The 12,901-nt window shown below is 37.8% G+C and overlaps 1 long non-coding RNA gene across 2 annotated transcripts in view; it reads right to left on the bottom strand.

Annotated features, from left to right (window-relative positions):
* Positions 1-1,696: 1,696 nt before the first annotated feature.
* Positions 1,697-12,901, bottom strand: part of LOC108535547 (uncharacterized) — a 16,944-nt gene continuing 5,739 nt past the window's right edge. Inside the window, exons 2-3 of one of the 2 annotated variants that reach the window (XR_001887261.1) lie at positions 8,107-8,286; positions 1,697-1,732 (exon numbers count right to left, since the gene is read on the bottom strand). This is a non-coding gene — a long non-coding RNA (uncharacterized LOC108535547). Of the gene's footprint in view, positions 1,733-6,835; positions 8,025-8,106; positions 8,287-12,901 lie in introns of those variants that run through there. The other variant, XR_001887260.1, reaches the window with a different exon arrangement.

Genomic DNA, 12,901 nt, shown 5'->3' with positions numbered 1-12,901 from the left:
ATCCTTTCAGCTTCAACTTCAGCTCTGTATTGCACATGGGAACTGAAGAGACAATCTGATCCTGTTCCTCTCAGGAGAGAAACTTTTGGACCACGACTTTTTTCTCAGCTATAGCAAGGAAAACAGATAGGGAAAAGAGGTGAGTTGGTCACTATGTGAAGAGTATGGCCAATCAGAGTTCTGCTAGAAGGAGCAAGCAGGTGTGGCAGTTGCTGAGATTTGCCTATAGCAGTTATTTACTTACATGTCTATGTCTCCTAATTTTAAGCTTTTTGAGGTCAGGTGCCATGTTTCAGGTATTCTTTAATGTTTAGTGCCCCGCACATTGCTTGGTACATAGTAGGTTCTCAATACATTTTACTGAATGAATGAATGAATTGATGAATGGCCCCAACTAGACTGTTAGGCCCTTGATTGGCCTCAGAGTAACAGAGATCCTTAAAATGAACAAATTACAAGACTACTTTGGGGATTGTTTTAAGAAATGCTGTTTAAAAAATAATTGAAATGCTAGCCAGTGTTTTTTGATTTTTCTTTAATGATTTTAATTAGTATCCACATCAATTCTTAATCTGTATACAGCAGTTCTGGAGTGACCTGGATAACAATTTGTTTGCTCATACACTCTAAGTACTCCCCAAATAGAATGTATAAAAGTACTAATTTAGATTGGTTTTGTGTAATTTGTGAAGAAATAATATTTTACAGCAGTTCTCTGGGTAATGAAAGTCACTCTGTACAGATAGTAGGTATGTACCTAAATATTTATTCATTTCCCTCTGAGCTAGTGAGTCACTGACCCTGAAGCTGGAATGAGGTTGGTTTGCACCATGGAAAACTTAATCGTTCCCATGGTAACACAGAGCCTCTTGCCTACCACTTCTTCCCACACCTTTGTTGTATTTAAAGCAAGAAATTGTTATTTACTTCATATTTGATATGTTGATATGATTTTCAGGGCACAAATTCCTAATCTCAGCCATTCTTGTGTATAAAATATTGCCATAGTAACAATAAAAAAAACTGATTATAAGTAATAACTTATGAACTGAAAGATGATCTGTCAATTCTATAGCATTTTAGAGTTCAAAAAATGTTCCCTCAATTTTGCGACAATTATCAAGATGCTGGGATTAAAAACATATTTAACCAACTAGTGAACTAATGATTCTTACATATTTTGAAAAGACAACTATTAAGTTACTTTATATGTTTAAATTTAAAATATTTTTTGCTTATCAAAAAATAATTTGTTCATTATAGTAAAGTTAGAGAATAAAGACAGGCGAAAAGAACATTTAACAATCCAGTAATCTCCATTTCCCATGATCATTATGTCTTTTCAGTATCTTTTCAGTGTGTGTATACGTGAAGGTGATGTGGCGGTGATATTGGAGAAAGAAAGAAGCCCATCTCCCAATAAATTTTCTTCTGTATTCTGATTTTTTAAAACTTCATATATGCCAGGCGCAGTGGCTCACGCCTATAATCCCAGCACTTTGGGAGGGATTACAGATAATGAGGTCAAGAGATAGAGACTATCCTGGCCAACATGGTGAAACCCTGTCTCTACTGAAAATACAAAAATTAGCTGGGTGTGGTGGTACGCGCCTGTAGGTCCAGCTACTTGGGAGGCTGAAGCAGGAGAAGCGCTTGAACCTGGGAGGTGGAGGTTGCAGGGAGCTGAGATCACGCCACTGCACTCCAGCCTGGCGACAGAGCAAGACTCCGTCTAAGAAAACAAAACAAAACAACATTCATATATTATGAACATCTTTTAAATACATTAACTGTAGTGTCATTTTATTGCTTGTATAGTGTGGATGTTTGGTTGAAGGAATTTACCATACTTTAGTTAACCAGTCCTCTTTTGTTGGTCATTTTCATTTTTTCAGTTTTCACCAATATCAAACATGTACCAAAAAAAGATAAAGAAAAAAGAGAGAGCAAAGAAGGGAAAGAGGGAGAGAGAAAAGAAAGGAGGGAGGAAGAAAGGACACTGCAATGAACATCTTGTGGCACACATCATTAATTGTTTCCTTAGCATATATTTCCTTAGCTTTATTTTGAAGTGGAATTGCTAGTTAAAAGGTATGTACTTGTCAGACATTTTATCAAAGAGTTCTCCAGAACAGATGTAGTACCTTCTCTAATACTATTATCTTTAAAAATAATCCTTACCGGGAGGCCAAGGTGGGCAGATCACAAGGTCAAGAGATCGAGACCATGCTGGCCAACATGGTGAAACCCCGTCTCTATTAAAAATATAAAAATTAGCTGAGCATGGTGGTGGGCGCCTGCAGTCCCAGCTACTCGGGAGGCTGAGGCAGGAGAATCGCTTGAACCTGGGAGGCAGAGGTTGCAGTGAGCCAAGATCACGCCATTGCACTCCAGCCTGGGCGACAGAGTGAGACGCCGTCTCAAAAAATAAAAATAAAAATAAATAATAATAATAATCCTTACCAATTAGATAGGCAAAATGGTATTTTAATGTTGCTTTGATTTGCATTTTTTATTATTGATGGAAATGAAAAAAATTATCTTTGCTGACCCTTTTCATTTCTTCTTTTCTGATTTACCAGTGGAAGTCCTTTGCCCATTTTTCTGTTTGGCTATTGATCTTTTCCTTACCGATATGGAATACTTCCTAATTCTTAGTCCCTTTTCTTCCTCTTTCCATTTGGCACTTGTCCTTTCTCTTTTTTTCTTTTTTCTAAGACAGGGTCTCGTTCTCACTCTGTTATCCAGGCTAGAGTGCAATGGCACAATCATAGTTTACTGCAGCCTCAAACTCCTGGGCTCAAGCAACCATCCCACCTCAGCCTCCTGAGCAGCTAGTACTATAGGCACATGCCATTATGTCTGGCTTTTTTTTTTTTTTTTTTTTTGGAGAGATGGGGGTCTTGCTATATTGCACAGGCTGGTCTCGAACTTCTGTGCCTCAAGTGCTTCTCCCATTTCAGCCTCTTGAAGCTGGGATTACAGGTATGATCCACCATGCTCAGCCTGCCCTTTAATTTTCTGGTGATTTCTAAAGCACAGTTTTTAGTTATTTAACATTTAAAAAATAAATATTTTACTTAATGTTTCATGTAATATAATCCCCCCTCCCAAGACTATAAAAGTTTTCTTTATATTTTCTTCTAGTAAGGCTATGGTTTCATTTTATATTAAAATCTTTCAAATCATCAAAATTCATGAAAATCACAATAAATCACTAGAAATTTATTTTGGAACATGGTGTATTTTTTCCCTCCAACACTTGGCCAATGACCCCTTCATTTATTGCATAGCTTATTTTTTCCTCACTGATTATAAATTTAACATTTTAAAAAAAGAGATGGGGACTTGCTATGTTACTCAGGCTGAAGTGCAGTGGCTATTCACAGGTGCAATCACAGTGCACTAAAACCTCAAACTCCTGTGCTCAAGTGATCCTCCCATTTCAGCCTCCTGAGTAGCTGAGACTACAGGCTTGTGCTACCATTCCCAGCTTGAATGCCACTTTTATTATCTATCTACGTGGGTCTGAATAACATTGAATTTTAATGTGAAAATATAAACCCATATATCTAACCATTTCCCCTCTGTATATGTTGCCTGGGACCTCTTCAAGAGCTGTTTTTAATCAGCTATTGTGTGGAGGGTAAATGAGGTTTCATTTCAAATGCCAAAAAGATACTGAATGAACCTCTAGCTCTTTAAAATTAAATCAGAAAGTGTTATAAATATTTTATAACAATGTCATTGCTAATGCAGACTTGTATTGTGAGATATTATAATCTAAGCTTTTTTATTGCTATACATCTGGGCTATGATGGCATATATTTTACGATATTTTGCTTATATTGTGAGATATTATAATCTAAGCTTTTTTATTGCTATACATCTGGGCTATGATGGCATATATTTTATGATCATATTTTGCTCATTAAGCCAATAAAATGTTCCTAACTATGGGTGATATATGCATAAATTATATATTTATTATTATTACTCAGGGGCTAAGTATTATTTACGAATTTAAAATGATCAAGGCCAGGCGCAGTGGCTCACACCTTAATCCCAGCCCTTTGGGAGGCCAAGGCAGGCAGATCACGAGGTCAAGTGTTCGAGAACAGCCTTACCAACATGATGAAACCTGTCTCTACTAAAAATACAAAAATTAGCCGGGCATGGTGGCGCGCACTTGTAATCCCAGCTACTCAGGAGACTGAGGCAGGAGAATTGTCTGAACCCGGGAAGTGGAGGTTGCAGTGAGCCTAGATTGCGCCACTGCACTCCAGCCTGGGTGACAGAGTGAGACTCCATCTCAAAAAAAAAAAGCAACAACGATCAAACACATTTTGTATACATGAGTACGTGTATGTGACCAGTTTGTACATCAATCTTAAAGCCGTATGTATTGGTTCATGTTTTTCCAATATAATCAATATAATTACACCAAAAAAAAAGAAATCAATTTTGTTATCCTTTAAATTTAAGCTGCCAATACATAGAAAAGCATCTGGTTAGATTTCAGTTGTGCTTAAGTTGTTCCTTTCTCCCAAATACATGAAAATCACAAAGATACATATTTCTGTTCTAAATATAAACAGTAACCCTAATTTCAGCTTTAATAAAGATGATAGGTTTGATGGTGAATGCCATCATGGTAAACTGGTATTTATTCAGGAACAGTGACTTTCTCAATCACTTTGCCTGTAATTTAGCCACATGCCACTTGCCATTAAATGCTCCTGAAAATACTACAATTGGTCACTTAATCAATGTACTAGCTCATTGTGGTAAATGTTGGCCTTAACCCATTTATGCTGGAGGTTGCAAATTTTTTTTTGTGAAAAGTCAGACGATGACCTTGAGCATAGGATATAAATAACTCCCATAAGCTTAGTGTTCCAATAATGGAACATTAGGCATAAATGGGTTTTAACCAAAACAATGACTTAGGTCAATTTACATAACCACGCTTATAAAGGTGCATCTGCAGAATTTTATATTAGGTCATTTCAAAGATATATGTAACCCACCTTTCTTCCCATATATACATTCCAATAAGACACTTCAGGCTTTTTGGTGCATTTGATAGATGTTAAAAATAATACTTGCTGTCAAAAAACAGCATTAAATCCTGTGTGATCCTGACTGAAAAAAGAGCTACAATGTGGTTACCAAGAAAATGGTCTGTGAGTTACTTGGGCAGAATCTCTAAAGCCGTTCTTTTCCCAGTGCTCATTTACAGTGAAGAAAACAAACCAGGTGGCAGGGAAATTTAGCTTGAAAAGAGGCTTATTTTCCCCTCCCGAGAGACAAATTTGATTTTATCTCTTGGCTCATACTGTAAAGTGTGGCTGTTCTCCAAATTAGCTCTTGAGGATGATTTTTAAAAAATGTTTCTCACTTCCTTCCCCTTAATCATGCCTTCTACAGTGTATTGAGAATATCTACTCTTCATCTCTTCAAGTCTCTCACAGATCATTTCTCATTTCGCCTTCTTCTAACTTCCTGTTCTGTCACAAAAAAATTTTGATCAATTATCTCTACTGTTCTTGTAAAATCCCAACTTTATGTGCTAGGCTTCAAGCCATCACTATTTTTATAAATGTGCTTATCACATGATAAGCATCATGCCACCACAAAGGGTATCTCTATTTTTCTTTCTTTCTTTCTGTCTTTTTTTCTTTTGGAGTCTGGCTCTGCCGCCCAGGCTGGAGTGCAGTGGTGGATCTCGGCTCATTGCAAGCTCTGCCTCCTGGGTTCACGCCATTCTCCTGCCTCAGCCTCCCGAGTAGCTGGGACTACAGGCGCCTGCCACCACACTCGGCTAATTTTTTGTACTTTTTGTAGAGACAGGGTTTCACCGTGTTAGTCAGGATGATCTCTATCTCCTGACCTCGTGATCCGACCACCTCAGCCTCCCGAAGTGCTGGGATTACAGGCATGAGCCACTGCGCCCGGCCCACAAAGGATATCTCTTACTTTATAAATGAAAAAGACTGAGCTTAGAAACATTCAGTAGCTTTTTCTTGCTCACCAGGCTAGTAAAAGTTGAAGAGGAATAGGAACATGTGACTTAATCCCAGGTATAGAAGGCCCAGGGCCTACACTTACTTTCGATACCAACAACGCAGGGGCAGTATAACATAAATATGAAGAAGAGTTGTTCTGGAGCCTGACCACATGAGCTTCAATCCTGGCTTTGTCACCTAAAAGTTAATCTAAATTTTTTGTGTTTCAGTGTCATCATCTGTAAAATATAAACCATTTATTGAACAACTACTCATTGGTTCCCAATCATTCCACCTCAGAGTCGTTCTCTGATCTGCTGTCTTGCTTTTGTTTAATTTGTCACATTTTATGCTGATGATCACCAAGGGCTTAGATGTCTAAAAATGAAGGCTTAAATCACTCTATTAGGCAAAGCCCCTCAATCAGTTGGAATATTAACTGTAAGCAGGGAAACTTGGATGGGTAGTCATACATACTAGCTATGGCCTTATAAGCTGTAGTGAGAATGAGTAATCCACATATATCATTGGAATGTCTGAAGACTGAAAAATTACCTACTCCTCCTCCCCGCCATTTTTTCCTAAAAGACAAGGTCTTGCTCTGATGCCCAGGCTGGAGTGCAATGACCTGATGATTGCTCACTGCAGCCTTGAACTCCTGGGCTCAATCAATCCTCCCACCTCAGCCTCCTGAGTAGCTAGGACTACAGGTGCATGCCACCATGCCTGACTAAATTTTTTTTTTTTTTACTTTTTATTAGAGACAGGGTCTTGAAATGCTGCCTAGGCTGGTCTTAAACTCTCGGCCTCAAGAGAGCCTCCTACCTCTTTTTTTCTTTTTAAAATAAGAACCATCACTGTTTTCTTCTCCTTCCTTTTTTTTTTTTTTTTTTTTTTTCCGTAGCAACTATTGCCACCCTGGCCCCAACAGTTATTTATAGAGTGCATTGGTAGTAATTATACTTACAATTTAGTCCATGGAGTGCAGGACCATGAGGAACTATAGCTAGATAAGACTGTGCCAGAATTAGAAGAATAGACATTTTACTTTCACATATCATGACTAAAAGAATATTAAACCCAAGATGCTCCTTCCATCAGCTGGATGTGCCTTTGGGCTTAGAAAGATGGCAAGTATAGCAGTTGTACTGGAATGGCTGGATCGAATAGGTTGAAGGCATTTTTGTCATTGTACATGTGGGGAAAGGCAACCAAGTAATAAGACACAACAGATATCTCTTAAGGCAGCCACACAGCTCACAGTGACACCTCGCCCCCCCACATAGCATAAGGGTGGAAGAGTAGCAAAATATCTATACACATAACTTGCAGATGAGTCATGCCTGCGTAACATGGAGGTGGAAGTATGACCCAAATTGGGCAAACAGACTTGTTTTCCCAAGAAACTGGAATTTTGATGTGAGATGCAGAGAGGGTGAGTTGTTTACAGCCCACCAGGAAGACAGTTTATGGATTCCTACCAGTGAGTTCCCCAGAGTTTCCCTGGTTATTCAACAGTTCCCAGGATCCCATGAGATACCCCAGTATCCTTCCACTAAAGTCAACTTAACTAGCTGGAGTTGTTGTTTGCAACCAGAACCTTAACTACTACACTCCCCAAATAGCTTTCTCTCATGTTATTCTTTTATGTATTCCTTTCTCTCCACCAAAATAGCAAAATAGAAAAAAAACATTGGGCTTACCAAGAATGCTGTATTTTGACTCACTGAGCTTTGGTTGCTTCCCTGCATGAAATTCCCTTCTTCTTCTTCCTGAAACCTTGTTCAAGGATACTTCCACTGATACTTACCATTGTCAACCCATACTTACTTGCTTTGATTTGGAAGGTCTTCCACTGTGCCCTTAGGGCCTGTCATATCAAAATCATGGCACTTACCATACTGTACTGTGTAGTCTTTGGTTTACTTGCCTGTCTCCCCCATTAGATGGCAAGCTCCTTGATAGTAGGGGCAACTTCCCATCTGACTTTATTTCTCTAGTTCTTTATTACAGTACCTAGTGCCCAGGAGACTCAGTAAGTAAACAGATAAATAAGTAAACAGTTTCTGCTTCAATATGAGAGCATGATTTAGCTTACCTGCTGGAGGAATGTGAGGAAAACAGCCAATGTAAAACAGCCACACCCTTTCTAGAGCTGATGAAAGCCAAGTGGTCCCAAATGTGGAAGTCCAGCGAAAAATCAGCAGAGCCACCTACCCAACCCACAGCTGACTTAGAAGATAATTCCAGAGGAGCTGTCCAACTCATGCAGAGACTCCTAAGAAAAAAGGTACAGTTATTGTTTTAACCTACTGCCCTTTGGGTGGCTTCTTAGGCAGCATTTTTGTGGCAATAAATAACTGGTGCAGTATCTGTGGGTTACATTTTACCTGAGGATCACCAACTTGAGAGCTTTGTTTGCTAAAAAAAAAAAGGTTTTAAATCCAAGGATTGCTTTTACAAATCCCACTGTGAATGTGAAGAATGAATATATTTATAAATCAGTAGAAATAATATTTCTCACTACTTACTAATGTTTTAAGATTAGTAGAAGACATTTTAATAATTTAAAATTTAAAAAAAAAAATTTAAGGGAAATAAAAGTAAAACCACCAATAACTTCTTATTTTTAGCCACACGTTTGCATTTCTTTTTTTTTTTTTTTTTTTTAGAAGGAGTTTTTCTCTGGCCCCCAGGAAGGGGGGCCGTGGCCGGGTCTCCGCCCCCTGCAAGCTCCGCCTCCCGGGTTGACGCCATTCTCCTGTCTCAGCCTCCCGAGTAGCTGGGACTACAGGCGCCCTTTCACCGTATTAGCCAGGATGGTCTCGATCTCCTGACCTCGTGATCCGCCCGTCTCGGCCTCCCAAAGTGCTGGGATTACAGGCTTGAGCCACCGCGCCCGGCCCACACGTTTGCATTTCTATTGAGCCTTTCTCCACGTACGTATTTTCACGTTGTTCTCATAACAATGTTGCATTTTGTTTTAATATTAGAGGGAAATTACCATATTCATATATAATCTTCATAAGTCTTTTCATGCCTACGTAAGTTATTCAAATAGATTTACTGTAATTAAACATTGTTTCAATTGTTTTTAAAAGTTAAATTAATTTTTTTCTATTAGCAACAATATAGCAAAGTTTTTCTTCTTTCGGTATTACTTTTTCAGGCAATAAACATTGTCTTTCTTATTTATTGCCATATCCCCTCATAACCCCAGTAACTAGCAAAGTATATGGTAGACACCAATAAACATTTCTTGAATGAAAGCAATGCATGAATGAGTAAATGGAATTTACAGAAGTAGGCTTTCTAGTTCCATCTGCTTCAAATGCTTTTTAAAGAAAATTAACAGGACTGAATTAGATTCAACATTCACACCATTTGAAAGAAAAATGGCATCACAATTTAAACTTATCATCTATAGATAAAGAAATTTGTTATTCACCTCAAAATCTGAGTTAGTTGCATGGGAATGTATCAGCTTTAACTGAATAGACCAAAAAAAAGAGTTCTAAGTTTTTTGTTCATGAACTGCTTGTACAAATATCACTGGATATATACCATTTATTCCCAGTTCTCATTCTCTTCTACAACACCTGACTTTGGCTTATTTGTTACTTTTTCTCCAACTTGGTTGGTTGTGTATCTGTTTTTGTGACAGTGAATTTACACCACTTCTCTTGCTGTTTCTTTGACCCCTCCTTTGCCCTTGCCTGTGGTCATTCTCTAAAGATTTCCTTAGTCTTCTGCTCTTCTCCCTCTGCAATCACTGTTTATAATCACTCACCTAAAATCTGGCTTCAACTTGTCCTTTCTGTGAAACATGCTCAGATCTGTATATCTAATCCTGATCACTCCATCTGTGTCTTTTCAATCTCATCCTCCTCCATTTACTTGAGCTTCATTTTGTTTATATTTTCAATTTACCTCTCTTCTCTGGCTCCTTTCCCTTGAGCTATACAGGCCTTTGCAATTCCTCCTTGACCCTGTTTCTTCCTTAAGGTATTTTCTCATTGCTCCCTTTTCCTTTACCACGAAACTTTTTGAAAAAGTACTCTCTGCTGCCTGGTTCCAGTTCTCCCCCTCATTCCTCTTCAGTTCTTTGCATGTTGACTTCCGATCTCTCTTCCTGAACTTTTACTTCAGCAACACTATCTTTGATCCCCTTTCAACAGTGCCTCTGTGTGGCATCTCACACTCTTGCAACTCTCTCCCCACAACTTCCTTTACATAATGCTTCTTGGTTTCTATCAAATCTTTCCTCAAATATTTTCTTCTTTTTGCTTTCTGTCTTTGAACATTTTTCAAAAAATTCTACCATCCTTAAAGATCTTCATCCAGTTTCAAAGTTAACAAATATTTACTGAGTGCCAAGAACTATCCTGGCTCTGGGGATGCAGAAATAAACCAGACCCTCACTGGCTCTGTGTACTTAGAGTCTGGCTTAAACAAACCCTACTACAGAGGGACTTGTTACATAGCCCTACTATATGATCCCACATCTCCACTGTCCAGCTCTCACAGGATACATCCATTTGGATGGCTATTTCTCTCCATCCAAATCTACCTCTTCTTAGCTATCATTGTCCCCACCTCCATTATTATTTAGGCATGGTCCTCCTATCTCACGGTAGATGCAGTCAGAAGCTAAATCCTGTAAATTCTGTTTCCAAATGCCTCTAATTTGTCTCTTCTATGATATTATCACCAAACTTTCTTTGTTCAGGTCTACATCATTACTGTGTTTTTACAATAGCTTAATAATTAATGTTCTTGTCTCTGTGCATTCCAGACCATCTTCTATGTGAACTCAAACTAATCTTTTTAAACATTATTGTTTATGCCATCCCCTTCTCAAAAATGTTCACTAACTCTTTCCACTGCTTACAAAACGATCTCCAGACTTCTTAAAAGGATGTTGGAAAGGCTTGAGACTTTGCAGTCAGAAAGCTTGGGTTGCATTTCCAATCTGCCACTTATTCACTCCGTGACCTTGAATAATCTCCCTGGGCTTCAATTTTCCCATCCATCAACTGGGATTAATGACTAGTTATAAAGACCAAATACGTGTGAAAGTACTTTATATTTTTAAAGTCCTATAATGAATATAACCTTTTTTCCTTTTTTTTTTTTTTTTTTTAAATTTAGAGATAGTTACCAAATTACAAATAGCTTCAGCTTTGGAGTTAAATAACAACCTGGTTTGAAATTTCAGCTCCACTACTTATTATCTGTGAGACTTTGAACAAATTAGTAAAACTCTCTGAGACTGTTTTCCCCCCGTGTCAAAACACCTATTTTGCATGGCTATATGGAAATTAAATGAAATAGCAAATATGAAAACTTTTGGCCCAGCGTGTAATTCATATCAGGAACTGATCTGTTTTCTTTTTGCCCTAACCTACTTTTCTTGCATTATATACCACTACACCTCTTTACAAACCCTATTAATAGAGCCATTCTAGACTACTTTATTTTCCCAAGTCATACAATATACTTTCGTGTTTTTTCTTCAGTTACATGCTCTTTCCTTCTCTATCAAAATTGTACTCAATCTTCAAGCCACAGTTAAAATATTCAGTCCTCCATAAAACCCTTTGTACTTCACAACTAGTGTGTTAATCACTTCTTCCCATGCACATTCTTAGCCTGTGTGTTTTATCACAGTATTTATTTCAATCTGGTTTATATTCTTCTTCTCCCACCAGATTATAGGGTCTTCAAGAACAAGGTGGGAGTTATATTCATCTTTATTTCTCCTACATCATAGTCAGGACACTAGACAGTTATTGAATGAATGTAGAAATTAGATACTGTCTTCTCTTTCCTCTTTCTATAGGACACCACGTCTATACATGCCTGCCCAAACACATGCAAAAGTAAGCACGTCTTCTCTAAACAGCTCCCTTTCAACTCCACTATTTTTGACAGTGACACTCCCCTAACTGTAGTCTGAGGCTAAACTTTTTTTTTTTTTCCTTTTCTTGAGACAGGGTCTCACTCTGTCACCTAGGCTGAAGTGTAGTAGCATGATCATGGTTCACTGCAGCCTCAACCTCCTGGGCTCAAGTAATCCTCCCACCTCAGCTTCCCAAGTAGCTAGGCTCACAGGTGTGCACTACCGCACCTAGACAACATGAAAAAGTAATGTTTCATATATATGCACTCTCTCTGAAACTCTTAAAGCTTAATAAGGAGATGTACTCTTTGTCCTCAAAAGCCTATTTTTAATACAGACACATATAGTATACTATAAATAACTATTTAAATATGGGCTACAGATTAGCATATTTTATGACATATCACACTGGTATTTATATTCAATTAAATTTCTCTCAGCCACATATGTAATAAACTAGTTACATGGTTTATTACTAGTTGGACTGACCAAGCCTGATAAAGATGATAATAGACACTAACATTATATAACACTTCATGCTATAAAAAGTACTTTCACACAAGTCTCATTTGATTTTGAATCCTGTGTGTTACATAATATTTCTATAACTGAATTGAAGAAAATGAGGCTTGGAGAGTGACTTGTCTAAGTAAAAAATAGTTGGGACTGGTACCTACAACTTTTTACTACACATTCAATTCTGCTTGTGCTACCACAGAAGCCTGTAGCAATAAACTATTGCTGAAATAATGTGTGCTCTACTCATCTATTTAGCATAAGTCTATAAAGAACATAAATGTTACATGAAAAAGCAAAGTTATTATAGTTTTTTCAAGAGAGACAAGATATGGGTCAGTGACACTGTGATAACTCAGGACATTTTTTGCCAGCTAGCTTTTTCAGACTGATAAACTTGATAAGGTCAAGATAAATTTAGGCACTAAAATAAATATTTAAATCAACAGTAAACTGACAAAAAAAAAAAAAAAAA

Source organism: Rhinopithecus bieti, unplaced genomic scaffold, assembly GCF_001698545.2.
Source record: "Rhinopithecus bieti isolate Rb0 unplaced genomic scaffold, ASM169854v2 scaffold_12721, whole genome shotgun sequence".
Taxonomy (NCBI): Eukaryota; Metazoa; Chordata; class Mammalia; order Primates; family Cercopithecidae; genus Rhinopithecus; species Rhinopithecus bieti.
The sequence above is the reverse complement of the archived record's forward strand: the minus strand, read 5'-3'. Positions and strand labels throughout refer to the sequence as shown.